The sequence below is a fragment of the Cibotium barometz genome, chromosome 19 (genome assembly GCF_041138505.1).
Source record: "Cibotium barometz isolate CiBa-2024 chromosome 19, ASM4113850v1, whole genome shotgun sequence".
Taxonomy (NCBI): Eukaryota; Viridiplantae; Streptophyta; class Polypodiopsida; order Cyatheales; family Cibotiaceae; genus Cibotium; species Cibotium barometz.
In genome coordinates, this window is record NC_141064.1 from 14,856,573 (window position 1) to 14,874,766 (window position 18,194).

General features: G+C 39.7%; 1 pseudogene; it reads left to right on the plus strand.

The window, feature by feature from the left end:
* Positions 1-1,322: 1,322 nt before the first annotated feature.
* Positions 1,323-2,427, plus strand: LOC147628257 (transcription factor MYB102-like; annotated as a pseudogene).
* The last annotated feature ends 15,767 nt before the right edge of the window (positions 2,428-18,194 follow it).

An 18,194-nucleotide genomic window follows, 5' to 3' on the forward strand; every position in this document is an offset into this window, starting at 1 on the left:
GCCTCTTAGTCTCCTCAGCATGGCTCTTGAGGTATGAGCATCATGAGCATGAACCTTCACAAGCCTGAGCCTCACAGTAAGATAGTCATCAACTTCACTTCATTAATTAATTCTCAAATATGGATTAACAGATTTTGGGACTAGAAAGAGGATCCATGAGGCCAAATCCAACCGTTGAACTAGTTGTCATCTCACCTAGATGTGTTGACCATTAGAGACTCAACCTATTCATGGATCAAAGAGAGTAGTTTCCAATCTTTCTTGTTATTATTAAAAAGGACTCTCAATCGGTAGCTTACATAGCTTCGTCAGATGCAATAATTGGAGAAAAGCTAGTCCTTTCAAGATCAAATTAGTTTTTTTTCCATTCTTTTTAAAATAAAAAAAACTCTTGAAATATTTTCTATAATGCCATAAAAACCAAGTGCCCATTTTGAACTTACATGTTTTCTTACATATTTCTAGGTGAACCCCCCTATGTGTAGAATTCACGAGATACGAAATACTTCCATAGACCTATAGATATTGTCCTTTACGCATGATGAGAGTCACTTTGGCTCATGCCTTACTAGACTCTAGCAAGTAAGAGATGGACCTCAACGTAATCTAGAACTTATATGTGTGGCAGGCAAAAGAAATCCTATACCTGATCTTTATGTGAGATAAATAATCAAACAATATTATCCACAATCTACACTCATGATTGAAGACATTCTTGTACATATAACTAGAAGAAAGGGCTATCTTTTTTAACACTAAAGAAATCAAAGAGGGTGACATCTTGATGTTGTGTGTGGATTCTATGAGCATTATTTGGCCACATCCATTTAGTGTGGAGATGGATAGGCTACGTAAGGCATAAATAGGAATGCATAAATGGGTCATTTATGATCATGTTTTTTCTTTCTTTGGAGGCAAAAGAAATATTTAGTTTCCCATTAATTGTTTACCTACTCATATACTTGGTTGAGCTTAGTTAAAACTTACTTATAAATGTTAGGTGATACACATTTATAAAGAAGCCACTTGAGCACTATATGACAAAGCACACGTGGAGAGATAGAGAGAAAGCCGTGGAGATAGAGAGAGAAAGGCGAAAACATAAATGGGTCGTAACCGTTATGCTAGAAACTAAATCTACTTATCATCATATATGCTTATTTTCTTCCCCTTGTTCTTTGAAAGTAAAGAAATCCTGAGTTGCCTATCAATCTTATGGTATACTTACTTATAAACGTTGGGGGGAGGGTTGTGCCACTCAATCGTGCACTTGCACCTCCACCATTTGCATTGACAGAAGAAAAAAAATGGGCCGTGCTCCGATGTGTTGTGAGCATCGCGACATCAAACAAGGTGCGTGGACGCCCGAAGAGGACAAAACGCTCTTGGCCTTCATACAAGCCAACCATGGCCATGGTAGTTGGCGAACTTTGCCTAGGCTTGCTGGTAACGTAGATTTGTATAACAGTATTCTGTCAAGCCCTGTATCATGATCGCCGAAATTTATAGCTGAACATACTGTGGTTTGTATATGTACTTGGGTTATGTGTATGGAGTAGGGCTTCAACGATGTGGCAAGAGTTGTAGGTTGAGATGGAAGAACTATCTTCAGCCGGGTATCAAACGAGGCAATTTTTTGCGGAAGAAGAGCAAGCCATCGTTCGGTTGCAAGCCCTCCTAGGAAACAAGTGTTTTTCTTTCCGGCCGTTAATATATTGATGATTCGAACCTTAGATTATAATTGATTTGATGGCTGAATTATTGTTCCTGAGTTCGCTTACTTTGTTGCGTATTCTGATCATGAACAGGTGGTCTACGATAGCCGCTCAACTCCCCGGAAGAACAGACAACGAGGTCAAGAATTACTGGCGCTCACACTTGATGAAGCGATTGCGGAGCATGGGAATGGACACAGAAAGCCATTTTCGTGAGGTTTCTCACGATCAACTAGTCTACGGGCATGATTTCTATACGGCTACCTGTCACTCAATCAATGGGTGTGCGGTTTCTGGCATTACTCCGACTGTGCCTCTCATATCGAATTGCATCATGTCACAGGGTGTGCCGGAGTCTTCAGCAGATTCTAGCCTTCATTACTACTACCCTAATGCCCAAGATACTATACGAATGCCTCAGTGTTTTGATGCACAACGCTACCACCTGAACAGTTTACAACACCAAACGTCCCTGGAAGATCAATATACAGCTCCCGGAGAGCAATGGAGTGCTGATTCCTGCAAAACGGTTGGTGGTTATAGTAGTGCTCAACTTCTGCACTCGCAAACTGCAGTACAGATGAGCCTTGCCAAGGAGGGTACCGACATATTTTTGCCGCAAATGTCTGATCCTTTCTCCATTTCTTATTCTCTTCTAACCGCACAGTCTTCCTCTCCCCAACCAAGTTTTCCTTTTCATTCCTTCAACTAGCAAGCATGCTCCATTTAGCACTACAGAAGCCTTTAGCAGCAGTTCAGCTTTTCTCTCTCTCTCTCTCTCTCTCTCTCTCTCTCTCTCTCTGTCTCTGTGCAACGTTCATTTCTCAACCGTCATCTTGCAACGACGTCTCTAGACCTTGTCCGATCCGAAGTACATATACGCACGGCACGGCTGATACAATTTGTGTAACAATGGAAGGTTTCTATATTAAGTTACATAATTGCCAATGCATGTAATGTATATGGATCAACCCATTAGTCTCTCTCTCTCTCTCTCTCTCTCTCTCTCTCTCCACAACACGCACACATTAAACAAGGTGAAAGTGCCATACTTTAATTGTCAATACATTAATTTAAAGAAAATATAATAGTGAAACCACTATCATTTTTCTAATAGAGAATATGGTTTTGTATATTAATGATATAAGAGTATACAACTTGCACGCACACATTCAACGAGGTGAAAGTACCATACTTTAATTGTCAATACATTAATTTAAAGAAAATATAACAGTGAAACAACTATGATTTTTCGAAGAGAGAATATGGTTTTGTATATTAATGATAGTAGAGTATACAACTTTAGCTGAGAGAGAGCATGAGAGATTAGCATCTGTGTGTGGATATAGAGTGGGTCTTTGTGACGTGTCAAGATAGATGCTTTCAGAACACTTAATGTGCTTCTACAATTAGTGAGTCACATTTGACATACATATCAAGTAAGGTGTTGCAAATACTAGAATCTCTATCAACTCATGACCATATTAAGAAAAAGCTCACCACATATTTCCTATGTTGTTATAAGCAAGCATGAAAGCATTAAATTGGAAAAAAACACCATTGAAATAGTGGTATGGAATAGAAAAAGAGAAAAAAATATAACCATCATGTTGTGACAAGCCTCTTTGAAATGAGCTCTGAAGTGAACGCATATTCACCCCAGAAATCCTTTATGTATTTACATAATTGGAGGCATGCGAGCTTTTTTATTTCTTAAAAAAATTGCTCAATAATGATAAGAAACTAGGTGCATATTAATTATTATTTTTAAATTAAGCACTCTCCTTCATCCTATTCAAATGCACTTTAAGAGATATTATAGTGTCACCTAGCCCATGTTGCCTGCACAAAGAGAGACCTTGCAAGCTGGATTTGAGATTTCTATCCCCTCATTAATATCAAGCAGGTAGTTCTTCCGCTACTACCACTACCTCCTCTACTCAAAGTTGTACTTTGTAAATGGAGGAGAACTCTTGTTAGTTTTCAAGATGATACATATCCAATATCTATGTGTCTATTTCTGTGGGTTCCTTGTCCTACATTGGAGCCTACAATTCACTCCTTCACCTTCCTAGGAATGTTGTACCCATTGCTCATCCTAAATGCCAAAGTCACCTCAAATGGAACCACCATATTATGTTACTAATATGGTCAAATCAGTGAGGATCAAATGGGTCATGTGTGCTTACAAGAATGCATTAACATCTTCAAGTGTAGTTTCCCAAGGTTATCTTTGAGGATTGGCATAATAAGCGTGATGGATGCTCGAGTGGACGGGATCATTTAATGAGTGCTAGAATGTTAGACATAAAATAAACAATCAAAGAAGAAAATTCAAAGGCATAAGAGTGATAGGAAGTTCATGGCTCTATCTTAGAATGAACAAAACCATCAGAAATATGCATGAGAGTGAGAGACGGATCATAGGAGGCAAGAGACCATATACCATCTCACCTTGAAACTCATCTTTCCCTTCATTAAGCTTTCTATTCAGAGGTATGCACTGTGCTGCAACTTAAATATTGTACCATTACATTAAACATTAATTGAAAAGAAAACTATATTAGAAAACCATAAGAAGATATCAAAACATAAAAAAGAACAAACCTCCATAGCTTTCTTCTCCTTTTTTGAAGTTGCAGCACAATGTATACCTCTAAACAGAAAGCTTAATGAAGGGAAAGATGAGTTTTTGGTTTAAATCAAATGGCACAAAAAAATCAACACACCGTTTATCATCAATCTTGATTTCTACATCATATTTTCTAATAAGTCTCATGCTTGAGATCACTGCCATAAATGTGGGAATGGAGGGAAAGGAATAGATGTTCAAAAAAATAGAGACAAGCTACACAATTTGAAGGCCTTACAGAGAGATTTAAATTTCCCCTTTGCAAAGGAGGGAAAATCCAAATAATACCCTAATCCCTCATAGCCCTACAAAAAAGAACCTTAAAAACATAATGGTTAATTAAAAACATATAGACTAAGTCTCAAAGTAAAAAAAATACTTGTAAACTCAATAGAAATTGGGAAAAATGTGCAGACACACTCTTTAGGCCCCTAATCTAGGTGTGGATAAAAAATAATTAAAAAAATATGAAGTCTACATGTAGATATATGAAATTTCTTAATTGAAATGTAAAAAGAGCTTAAATCCATCAAATTTGATGGAGTTTAAGAGGAAAAAAGTTGGAGTTCAATCAAGAGAGTCACATCAACAAGCTACACTTTTTAAGTTTAAATAAAAAAACACTTTTTGTTATCTTCAAAATGTGGTCCTAATCTTGGACAAAGATATTATCAGAATTAAAAAAAAGGTGAACCTATTATAATATAGCCAAAACGCAATCTTTCAGATCCTAAAAGAAGAGAGAGAGAGCTACTATTTTATAGTTCTTTTTGTAATTTTCTGTGATTACTGGAAGAGAGGGAAAGCCCTTATAGGGCCCCTTTTTTAGTCCATATTTTTCCTAATGCTTTCATTAGAAAACTCCAAATTCTAAAACCTAAGCCACAAATCCTAAAACTAAAACCCAAAAACCTTATCAACCCTAAACCTTTATCCCTATAGCCTTATCCATTAACCATAATTACTAAACCCTAGACCATAGATCCAGAAACCAAACTGTATGCTAATCATACTTGTAATGGCTATAGATTGTTCTTAAAAGAAAGCTTGTGTAGCAAAATACACTAGAAGTAGGATTTTTAAGATTAATGTTCTAACAAGGTGAGAACAAATTAGAAAATGAATTCATCCATTCCAAGTTTACATCTATTTCACTAATCATATAGCACTAATCTTGACATCTCACTTTTGCTTTCATATGGGTAGATCAATTTCTACTAAAGAGATCAACCTACAATTAATGAGGGTGGACTCATTCAAAGTAGCGTGTTTCATTGAGGAGTACTTGTATTCCTCTCTCTCTTTCTCTCTCTATGTGTGTGTGTGTGTGTGTGTGTGTGTTATTTCTTAAAAACATTTCTCAACAATGATAAGAAACTAGGTGCACATTAATTACTTTTCTTAAATTAGGCACTCTCATTCATCCAATTCAAATGAATTTTTAGAGTTATTGCAGAGCCATCTAGCCCATGGGGATGCCTCTAGATCTCGGCGATGTCCTTATATAAGGGTCATGTTGGCTACACAAAGGGAGACTTTGTAAGATGGGATTTGAGATTTCTATACCCTTGCTCTTGGGCTGCCACTACCTCCTAGTTCTACTTTGTAAATGGAGGAGCATTCTTGGTTATTGTTAAGATGATAACACATCTGATGGCTTCCTTCTCCTCCATTATATTGCTTATCTCACTCCTTCACCTCCTTCACACTCTTGGGACTGTTATATCCATTCCTCATCCTATAATGCTAAACTTACCTCAAATGGAGCGACTTCTGACAATCCCTAATCCTGAGTTGGGACAATATAGTTCTTCAACACCCTCCCAGCCTTCCTATTGAGTTCAATTACCTACTAAAATTATCCTCTTATTTCATCTCTCACCTCCAGCATCTTTGATTTTCCAACCAAGACTCCGAGCTGACTAAATTATACTCCAGCTGACTCATATGTGCTCTGATTCTTCCTTCGAAGTACTCTACTTTTTCCCGATATCATAATCTTGTCTTCCAAGCTCCCAACTACGAGCCCTTCCTTACTTTAGCTAACTTCCAGCTAACCGAATCCCACTTAAACTAACTTAGATTTGTTCATATTTTGCCTTTAAAGTCCTCTACTTGTTCTCGGTCAGAATCATGTCCTCCATGCCCCTAAAATATCCTCCTATTGCAGTTAGCCTCAAGTCCTTGTGTTAGAAGCTCTCTGAACCGGTCATATGCCCTTTGTTGACACTTCTTTGACTCCCTTTTGACTGCTCTACCTAAGACAGACCTAGCTATCCAAAATAGAGTAAATTGATCTCCATGTCAGATAACTTCTCCACTGTGTCCGGTTGATAACTCTAAACCTTGAGGATGCACCAAACTGATCAAGATATCACATTATAGGATCTATGCTCACTACAGTTGTGACCTACAACTTTCTCTAAAATGACTGTACCCGACCAACCAACTAATTTGGCACACAACTGATGTAGGAATCCTCTCCTCTATGTTAGCTAAAACTGTTAGAGCATCAAAACCCATTAACCAAACTTGAACCCAACCTTATAACCACTTAGTTGACAACAAGAGTATCCATGCTGCCATAGAAACCGTGCTAGACTACAAAGCTTTTTGACAGCTCTAACAACTTTCCTCTGACAGGCCTCCAACAATCAACTAAAACATATAATGACTTCCCCTCAACTACTATGGGTTAGATTAAGGTTCCTACTCTTGCTGACAAATCTGATGTATAGCTGATTGTGGTTAACCCCAACACAGGTTTACTGACCCAACAAAAACTCAAGAAGAGTCGCTTCTTCACTCACAGCCTTATTTTTTGTAGAATTTCATCCACACAACACTAATTGAACCAAATCAAATAGAAGAGCTCTCGAATTCCACACAACTTGATCTTCTGCTGTGAGTTTAAGAAAACTGCGCAAACTCACATCAAAACTTGAGAATTTAGAAATTGACCAGATGATAGTACACGTTAACAGATCAAGAGAACTCTCACACAAATAACTTCAATGGAACCCAGATTTATATTCTTAACTCTAAGAAGATCATAATAGGCAAGATCTGCAAAAATAGCTTGCAGGTTTCAATAATCCAACACAATTGGGAAGTGCTTAATCTTATCCAAGTTCCAACAGCATTGCAACTTGAGAGGTTATTGGACACCGCTTTCCACATAGAACCCTATGTCTCGTCTATAATCCCTACTCTGGAAAAATAGCTACTTCCGCGTCGCCTTCTTCTCAAAACATGCCAACTTGTATCCAATACACTCTCAATGCTTTCAAAAAACATAAAAGCTTTCTCTTGTTCTCCTCTGTAAACATAAGTGGAAAAGGATTTATGACTATCGCTGCATTCAATTTTTGATAATCCATACATACCCTCGATTTTCCATTCTTTTTGGCAACAATGACAATTGGAGACACCCAATTAGCTCTATTTATCAGACAAATGAAACTAACTTTGAGTAATTTGTCAATTTCTTCTTTCACCTAGCGGGCATAATTTGGATTCATTCGATACCTTTGCCTACTAGATGTGAACTGCATCTTCTTTGAGGTTAATCTTATGTTGATAAAAACTAGGGTCATATCCGTATAGCTCTAAGCAAACACATCTTTGTATCCTGACAATAGTTCCAACAGTTGTTGTCTCCATTCCAACAGTTGTTGTCTCCATTCCTCTGTAAGCTTGGCATTTACTCGAACCATTTGAGGGTTATGATCATCTAATCCCAAGTTCTTTCCGAACAATTCCTCTTCTTGCACTCAACTACTCTTGTGCATGTTCGTGTCATGGGCTTCTCTGGTAAATATGAATGCCTTGATTTCTTTATGAACCTCATCCTTGTTTTCTTCTCGAGACAGACTTCTTAGATTTTTTGCTCTGGTATTTTCTATTATGGATCCACTAGGATTCTTTCCTCCATGCTTAAACCCAAAATTGGTTGCATTGCCATGACTTTTGGCTCATATTGTGACACTATCTGGTCAACATCTAAAATAAAGAAACTATTAAGTCTATATTTTCTTTTAAAATTTTCTCTTCCTCATCATATTTCACTCCTTCTAGCCAGTTGAGTCCTACACAGAGTGACTGATCTGACAGGTTGACTTTTCTTTTCGAGGACACCCGGATCTTCTTCTTTTCTTTTTGGATGGTTAGCCAATTTTTCTCACAATTGTGTTGTATGTTTCCATGATAAATTCGGTCAAGAAGCATTGGGTATGCTCCATAGTTCTATAGTCCAGCAACAGTAATTTCTTGATTCGAAAGAATGCCCACATGCATCACTATTTGTTGATACACCATCTTGACAGGCAAAGGGCATCGAATGGATATCTATGATGCCTAAGCTATAAGCCATTTCTTCTAATAACACATTAACCCTGGATCCTCCATCAATGAGACCTCAACGTATTGTATGTTCTTTAAATGTTATTGTTAGTTCTAGCACCTTTTTCGCTTACTTCTGGTGCTTCTCACACTTTTTGGCTCTTTTTTGCACCTTTCTTGCTTACTACTGGTTCTTCTAGCTTTTTTTGGCCCTTTGTTGCACCATTTCCTCTTGAGTCCCATGCTTCCAGCACTTTCTAGCTATGCTCTACACCTTGCCTTCTTTTTACATTCTCTAGAAAATTTGCTTCCACCATGATTAGTTGTGGAGCTATATACACATTCAAAACCTCACCCTGTGCTTTGTGCACTAACTTGGAGACTTGGTTCCAAACATGCCACTACTCCTCCCAATTTCAGGGTTTATCATTTGTCCTTAGTTGATTCTGATTCTCCATATCAACTATTGGGTGTTGTACCCTTGTCGTCTCGCTGCCATGACAGCCCGTGGAGGTTCCACTTCCTCCAGAGTTGACTGAATATGCCCTAAGATAATAGTTGGAGACTGATTTGAGGTGGATCCATATGTTTGTGTTTTCTAGAGTTCTATCTAATGTCATTGCTAGATTGGACACTCCATCTTCTGATAACCTAATGCCTTGTAGTAGTAACACTAAAAATATGCACACCGGGTGCATCTCCACAACCTCCTCCATAAGAGTCACTACTACATGTTAGCCTAACACTGGGGCTTATACCGGCGCTATTTAACGGGGTCTAAAAAAGCCTCGTCATCGGTATAAGCGCCGGTATAAGCGCCGGAACAGTAGCGTCGGTATAAGCGTCGGGTGGTAATACCGGCGCCTATACCGGTTAATATACCGACGCTCACCGGGGGTAATACCGACGCATAAACCGGTGCATATACCGTGTTATATAGCGGGGTCAATACCGGGGTGTATACCGACTTTAATACCGAGAAAAATACCACTGTATATATCGACGTCAGTACCGGGGTATATACCGACGCTGTAGCAGAAATTTTTTTTTGGGCAGAATAGTGCTGCCTGGCTGTTGCCTAGCTGCCTGCAATGAGCAGCATCAACAACAGCAAACAGACAGCACCATTCTGTCTAAAATAGAGCACAAAAACAACCGTGCTCGTTTGCATATTTTCCTGATCGACAAACAAGAAATTAAATTAAACATTAATACTCAAGAATGTTTTGATCATATTTCATTAGTTTGAAGGTCATCTTACATCATGGTAATGCCTCCTAATTGACGGTCTCTCCTTCTTCTTCAAGCATCTCAAACAAGGCCACAAGGCCATGTTTGTGAGCGTACTTCTCCTCTCGCCTACTTGGTGGGCGATTCATGGCCAACTCCTGCACACACGATTAACAATTATAACTTTTAGAAATCAACATTTAGCCCACATACATACATTTAAATAAATAAAATTGCTACAAACACTTACGAATTCATGGCGCATGGTTTCGTAACCACCACTCCCGAGATGAGAAGCCCCTACTGTTTGGAGTCTTGCCCTTGCCGCCTCTCTTTGTTGTTGAAACCTGTCTGGTGTCTCGGTGAGCTCCTGAGCAATGGCTGGCCACTCCCTGTCATCTAGCCAAACAGGTTTCTCCTTCCCCTCTCTAAATGCGTCCCTCGCCTCTGACCTACGATGCCCCATCAAAATGCGAGCTGTATACTGTATCCACTCATTAGAGACGACATTCATAGGGTCAGATGGCTGGAACTCTTGCTTTATCTTTGTGTTTATATAATTTTTCTTTCCCTTGTCTTGCTGATCCCATTTAGTCATGACAGAGTCATGAAACTGTATAGTGCACAATTGTCGAATGCGTGTCTTCATTGCCTTCCCTGCACTATCCATTATTGGTGCCCCATCCCTAATTGTGTAAATCTTGCTGTTGTCATGGTCATGTGCACCCCAGGGAGTGGAAGGTGACCCTATGGGTGTGCTATCAACAGATGAGAGCGAAGGACGACGCTCACGTGGTGGTGGTGTCACAGCATCTGTGGCACTACCACCACAACAACCTCCCCCTGAAGACCTACTACGTGAGCGCCGTCTATGTGAAGAGGTGGTAGATCGAGCTGTAAGAGGAGTGGAAGGCTATGTGGTATGAGGTGTGGGAGCTGCTGTCGTACCCACGGGTGTGGGAACTGGCGTCGGGAAGCCAGATGGTGAGGCAGATGTCCCTGCTCCAGAACCCCAATAACTCTGAGCCATGGCTCTCTGCTCTGGAGTCATGGACGAAAGAAAACCATATAACTGCTGGGGACTCATGCCCTGCGGTGTAGGATTAAATGAGAAATCTGGACTGTAGTCGTAGGGCGGTGAGTCACCCATGGCCTGTTGGACAAAAAACCATATGACAAACTTGTGCGAAATGAAAATTACACGGTAAACAATGAATGAAAGAACCATAAGACAAACATTAACAATGATAAACAACATTGGTAAAACTATATCATCTTGCTCCTACAGTAGTGATTATGATGGTAAACATTAACAATGGTAAACAATGAAAGGACCTTCAATGTCATAAAACCATTACAAATACGTCATAACTATTTGCATAATCATTAAGATACATCATTTTAAAAATCATTATCTATTCTATCATCCTCATTAAGATCAGTAGCCCCAAAGAGATCTATGTCTATGTACATTTCAACATCCTCATCATTAAAAGTCCCTTGATGAAGCATGTCTTCATCATCTATGTCTTCTTCCTCAACTTGTTTTTCAGCTTCCTTGGTTTGCACCTCTTCATTTGGATCTTGCTCTAGTTGCTCCTCTTCATTTGCTTGCTCCTCTTCATTGTTGATATCGGCTTGTTCTTGCTGCTCTCCATTACCCTGTGCATCCACATCACCTTGTTGTAGCTCAAATTCTTCAAAAATTTTCTTACTGCGGGGGGCGACTTGAACCACAAACAGCCAGCGTGGATCTTTTGGATCCGCTTTAAAGACAACCTGCTCACAATGCTCTGGGCGCACAAAAGTATCTTGCTGATCGGTCCATACCTTTGTGGAGTCCACTTGGATGAGGCCACTCTTGTCTCTACGTACAGTTGCATGTGGCCCATTCATGATTACCTTGAACCACTTCACATCAAAGATAAACAACTCAAAACTTCTGAAGCCAACCTTTAATATATCTTGAATGGTTCCAAAGTAATCAAGCATTCTAGTAATTGTGTTATCATCACTTGCACTTGCACGACTTTCTTGAACAAACTGTGCTGTGACACCACAATCAAAGGTTGCTCTTCTTTGGTCTATTCGTTCTACTCGAAAATGACATCCATGTGACCAAAACGCCCCATATTTGTGATACTACAAATAGCACAAAAAGTTTGTTGATGGAGAATCAAACACTGAGACATGTAGAGAAAAAAAAGAGAGACATGTAGAACTTAAACACTTACATGCCAATCGCATCCTTTTGTAAGCTCCTCCTCCTCCTCTGTTATAGGTAAACCAACACGTTTGGCTTCTAAAATTGTAGCTTCTAGCCATCTACCTGTGGGAAAGTCCGGAAGAGCTTGCATACCTTCTGGATATGGGAGATTTCTTGTAGTGCGATTCCTTCTGAAACTTAAACGATCTTGTACTCGCTGTCGCTTGAGAGCTTCATATGTCTCAATCCACTTCTCCATTACATGAGAGTTCAAGATGCAAAATTTGTTGATTTTTTCCCTCAAAGTGTTATCCATCTTTCTCTTAATGCCTTGGCCTTGAGGTTCCTCACCAATGACTCGCCTGTTGGACTCTTGAGACCATAGTCGAGGTATCTCTGGATCTGAGGAACTTAAATATTCAGTGATGTAAACAAGGGACTCTTGTATCAGCCACCCTTCTGACATACTACCCTCTGGGCGAGCCATTTGGCGAACAAATCCCTTTAATGTCTTCATAAACCTCTCCAAAAAGAACATCCATCTTGAATGGACTGTTCCAGCAACTGCAACCTCATCTACAACATGAACTAGCAGATGCATCTGGATTGTTAATAAACTTGTAGGGAAAAACTTCTCTACCATGCAGACTGCCTCTATGGAGTTTAAACGCGCTGTCTCCAAAGTGTCTCTCTTTATCTCTTTTGAAGAAATCCAGCGCACCAATGTGCCAATCTTATAGATAGTAGCTCTAATGTCTTCAGTGAGGCAATCTTTTATTGCTATGGGTAGCACAAATTGTAGAAACTTGTGCCAATCATGACTCTTGAGACCACTAAGATCATCACCCTTTGTAAATGCACTTTTCAAGCAATGCATACAACCTGTAGGAGTCCGAAACTCTGAAATTGTCCTCTTGACTTGTTGTTCCTCCATCTTGCTAAAAACCCATGGGGCTCTTGGAAGTAGCACCTTTCCATTGGGTCTAGTGCGAGCCACAACTCTTGCATGCAACCAATCTCTTTCAAGTCATCCCTTTGGCCTTTAGTATCCTTTTTTCCTGTCATGGTCTTCCACAGAATGTCAGCTACATTCTTGAAAATATGCATCGGGTCAAGCAAATGGTTTATAAGGAGATCACCCCAATAGGGGAGTTGGTGAAAGATAGAGAGCCTCTTCATCCCAGGACATGCCAAGTTGCCACATTCCTCCCATTTGATCTTCCAATCGCTTGCCTTCAATGCACTTGGAGGAGGTCTTCCTAGATTACCATCCCGCAATTCATGATTTTCTGGAAGATACCTAACATGTCCTTGGTAGACATTCTTTCGTAATGCTTTTGAGTATCTTGAATCAAGTCGAGGACCACATACAGGACATGCATTGTAACCCGATATAGACAAACCTGAGCATTCTCCATAGCCAGGCCAATCATGCATTGTCCACATGAGAATACCTTGCACAGTTGTAAGTCTTTGGCCTTTCTGCTGCTTTGACATGTCCTTCACTTCAATTCCGTTCCACAAGGTGCGTAACTCATCAATAAGTGGTGCCAAATATACATCCATGTTCTTCACCTTGTACTTTCCTGGAACTATTAATGAGAGCAACAGATGACCTTTCTTTATTGCTAACCATGGCAGAAGATTATAATTCACAAGGCAAACAGGCCATGTGCTCCATGAAGAGCTCCTTAAACCAAAAGGGTTTACACCATCCATTGCTAGGTCAAGACGGAGGTTTCGAGGTTCTTCCTTAAAAGCCAGCCATTTCTCTTCAATGTGTCTCCATGCGGGTGAGTCAGCAGGCACACACATCACTTCATCTGCTGTGGATCGAGTTATGGCATGCCATGTCATCAAGCTTGCTATTGATTTGCACCTGAACATGCTTTTTATCCTTGGGATGATTGGAAAGTGCCTGAGAACCTTTACCGGGACAGCTTCCCCCTGAACATCTTCTCTATATCTGTTAGAGCCACAATGGGGACATTCTTGCAAATGCTCATATTCATGGCGGAAGAGGCAACAATCATTGCGATAAGCATGAATATTATTGTAATCCATGCCTATGGATTTCAATAACTTCTTCGCATCTGCACGAGATGGAGGCATCTCGTTGCCAGGGGGCAATATCTGATCTTTCAAAAGCCTGCAAGTATGGCAATATCTGATCGTTACTATTAAGATTTTCTCAAATACAAGTTGATAATTTATCATTTCAACAGTAGGTGTAATCTCCAAAAAAAGACCTTACTTGAATAGTTCAGTGACACTTGTATTAGACCATCCAAAAATTGACTGCAAATTTAGCATCGTAAGAGATGCACGCAATACAGATATGTTGGCACCATTGTATAATGGAAGGCGTGCAAGTTTACGCATGGCCTCTTCCTCTGGTTCATAATTTGACCGTTGAGAATGTCGTGGTTGATGATCTTCATGTTCATGCTCCTCGAAGAGAGCTTCTTGTTGCTCGATGAAGGCATCCAACATTTCTTCCATTGGCCCTTCTTCCATTTCCTGACCTTCTTCCATTCCCTCGGCGGGTGCTGTTAATTGAGCTCCATCTGTCACTCCCTCCTGCGATATCCTCATCCTTTGTTGGGGATGAGAATTCACAGGCGCAATGTTATCAAGATGCGGCTGCACACTTGCTTGGTTGTACGATTGAAACCGTAAATTTTGCAAGCGCTCCATTGGAAATATGCCAGCGTCATGAACATGCTCGTTGCAAATCCTTCGTTTTCGAAAGATTTGGTACTTACATCGCATGCATGGACACGCTATTCTCTCTTCAAGATTGAGAGGCTCCATCTAGCAGGATAACATGTATATGCAGCTCATTAAACACAAATCATTATGCATTACACAAAGCACTATGTAAACCATAAAACAGGGCTTCTTTTCCCCAGCTGCAAGGGAGATTTTTAAAAATAACATTTAAAGCGTCAAACAGGGCTTCTTTTCCCCAGCCGTTGAGGGAGACTTGACAAATATTTAAAAAAGCGTCAAACGGGCTTCTTTTCCCCAGCCGTTGAGGGAGACTTGACAAATATTTAAAAAAAAGCATCAAACGGGCTTCTTTTCCCTAGCCGTTGAGGGAGATTTTAAAAATAACTCATACATTAGCTTATCTCCTCTCCATACAAAATTAAATAGAATTTGAACAAGGATGGAGAGAGAAGCTATCTCTATTCATAAATAGCTATTTATAAAGGCCTTATGCAATAATCTAAATGCATAGTATAAGTATAAGCTTGCATAATAAGGCTGCAAGACTTATGCATAAGCTCTATGCATAAGCCTTATGCATAAGCCATATGCATAAGCTCTATGCATAAGCCATATGCATAAGCCTTATGCACACGCTCTATGCATAAGTCTTATGCATAAGCCATATGCACACGCTCTATGCATAAGTCTTATGCATAAGCCATAAGCTCTATGCATAAACCCTAAACCCTCATTCAAGATGCCCTTGCCTTTTCTTTCCTCATAGTCACCATAATTCCCATGCTTTTCTTGTGCTTGAGACTTCCCAAACTTGTCCTCCATCACACCAATCCGTGAGGATAATGTTTCAAAATGAGAATCAAGCTTGGAGTCTAAGGTCTCCAACCGTTGTACAAACATTTGCACGAGGTTGTCATGGTTAACCGCCGCTTGTGTCCCTTGAGAAATTTGATTATGTACATTGCCCCCATTGTCTTCATTGATGAATGCATCCCTTGCATCCATATTACCTTCCATGTCCTCATCACCAATGATCATTTCTTGCACAACATCCCCACCCTTGCGTGGTCTTCCCTTCGGCATAGTGAAGAAATGCAAGATGTTGGTAGAATGCACAAATGATGTCAGAATTGGACAAAAGAAGGTTCTATGGGTAGGTAATGGTGTCTACTATCCTCCCAAATGAACACAGTAAGAACTAGGTATGGGCAAGTACTCTCTATTTTAGGGTTTGTGCGGGACAGCTGAAAGTAGTAATTTGGCTCTAAAACGCAAAATATATGTCGGAATTAGGATTTTGACGGCTCTATAGAAAGCTAACGGAAGATAGAACGTACCCCTTAAAGCATTTTGATTCAGTCAAAGTGAAAGTATATTCTGTTTGACTTTGACCAGAAAGTCAACATGACTACTTTGACCGAGATTGTGATATCCGATTAAGGAGTTCTATGGCTCATTTGAAAACTCTCAAGGAGTAGAATAGAGTCGTGTAATCACTCGGACCTAATCCCAAAAACCCTAGGACTGAATTAGGGTTTTGTAAAATCCCAGAAATTCCCAAAATTCGGTCCCAAAGCTCAATTCGGCTACAAATGATTGGTGTTTCTCCCCTTGGTAGTTGTGAATAACTCTTCAAGTGTATCCATGGGGTAAATCTCCAATCAATAAGCTTGTTTGGCTCCCTTGTTGGAAAAATTCCGCCAGAGTCTCCTTTGTAATTGGAACCAAATCTCAAATGAAAATGCAACTTCTCAAATCACAATGCAATACTCTTTGTATCCCACAATGTCATGAAAGATCATATGCACTCTTTGTCCATCAAAGCATTTGCAATATCCACACAATATGACGGAAAAGAGGCCCCATTGCCCAAATGCATCCACAAAGTCGATGGTGAGGATTGTTGAGGACGCGCGTTGAAGCTTGCCGATCTCCCGGCCAAGCTCTTCTCACCCCTTCACCGAGTTTTCCTCCAAGGTGAAGGTTGAGGCCATTTCTTCACACCGGTGTACCTAATCCCCCTTTGTACCGCTTTACCAAGCAATCACGGCACAAAGAGTTCAAGCCATTCTCCCCTTGGCCTCTCCAACCAATGCCAAGGTACCCTCACACATTACTAGATTCTATAGAAACTTGAAGTGGTAGCAATGGTGAGTGTAGGTACAAAATGATGTGGATAATATCAAATGATAGAACAAGTTTGTTGGCTTACAAGTATTGAGCATGACTCATGCCCTTTTACAATTTAGAACTCATCAATAAAGCATGGACTCATGCCTCAATCCATCATCCAAAAGCTCCAATACAAACCAACAATTCACAATGCCCTCACCATGGCATTTGCATAAGCATTTGTTAACCACAATCAAGGCATTTGCAATTGCATTCCAACAATCCCTTTCACATAAGCCTTATGCACACGCTCTATGCAATTACGCTCTATGCATAAGCCTTATGCACACGCTCTATGCATAAGCCATATGCACACGCTCTATGCATAAGCCTTATGCATAAGCTCTATGCATAAGCCATATACATAAGTCTTATGCATACGCCATATGCATAAGTCTTATGCGTACGCTCTATGCATAAGCCATATGCATAAGCTCTATGCATAAGCCATCTGCATAAGTCTTATGCATACGCTCTATGCATAAGTCTTATGCATACGCTCTATGCAAGACTTATGCATAAGCTCTATGCATAAGCTCTATGCTATATGCCTTATGCACTATGCTAACCCTTAATCCCATCACCCAATGGTGTAATAAACATGATCTTGTTTTACATGGATAATAGATCTTACCTTGATAACATATATAAACTCTATGAATAAAGAGAATACCTTATGCATAGAAAAACAGAGCATAAGACTTATATGTTATATGTATAAGAGAGTAAAAACATTCAAAAAGCTTTCAACAAGAAGGCTACGCAAGCTCTATGTACAATGTCCATGCAAGCTTTCAAGAAACCTATGCATAGAGATTTTATAAGCTTGTAAGAAACCTATGCATAGAGATTTTATAAGCTTGCAAACTCTATGCATAAAGCCTATGCATAGAGCTTATGCATAGAGATTTCACAAGCTCACAAGCTCTATGAATAGAGCTTATGCATAACGCTTGCAAGAAGGCTATGCATAGAGATTGCAAGCTTATTATAGGTTTTATGCATAAATATTAAATTAATCCTATGTGTAAGCTTACAAGAACCCAAAACTAACCCTAAACCATAAAACAGGGATGCAATAATTCATAGAAAATAGCATAAACAAGAAAAATCGAAAGAGGATCTACCTCTTTTTTGCAAAGCTGAAGGAGAGGATTGGTGAAAG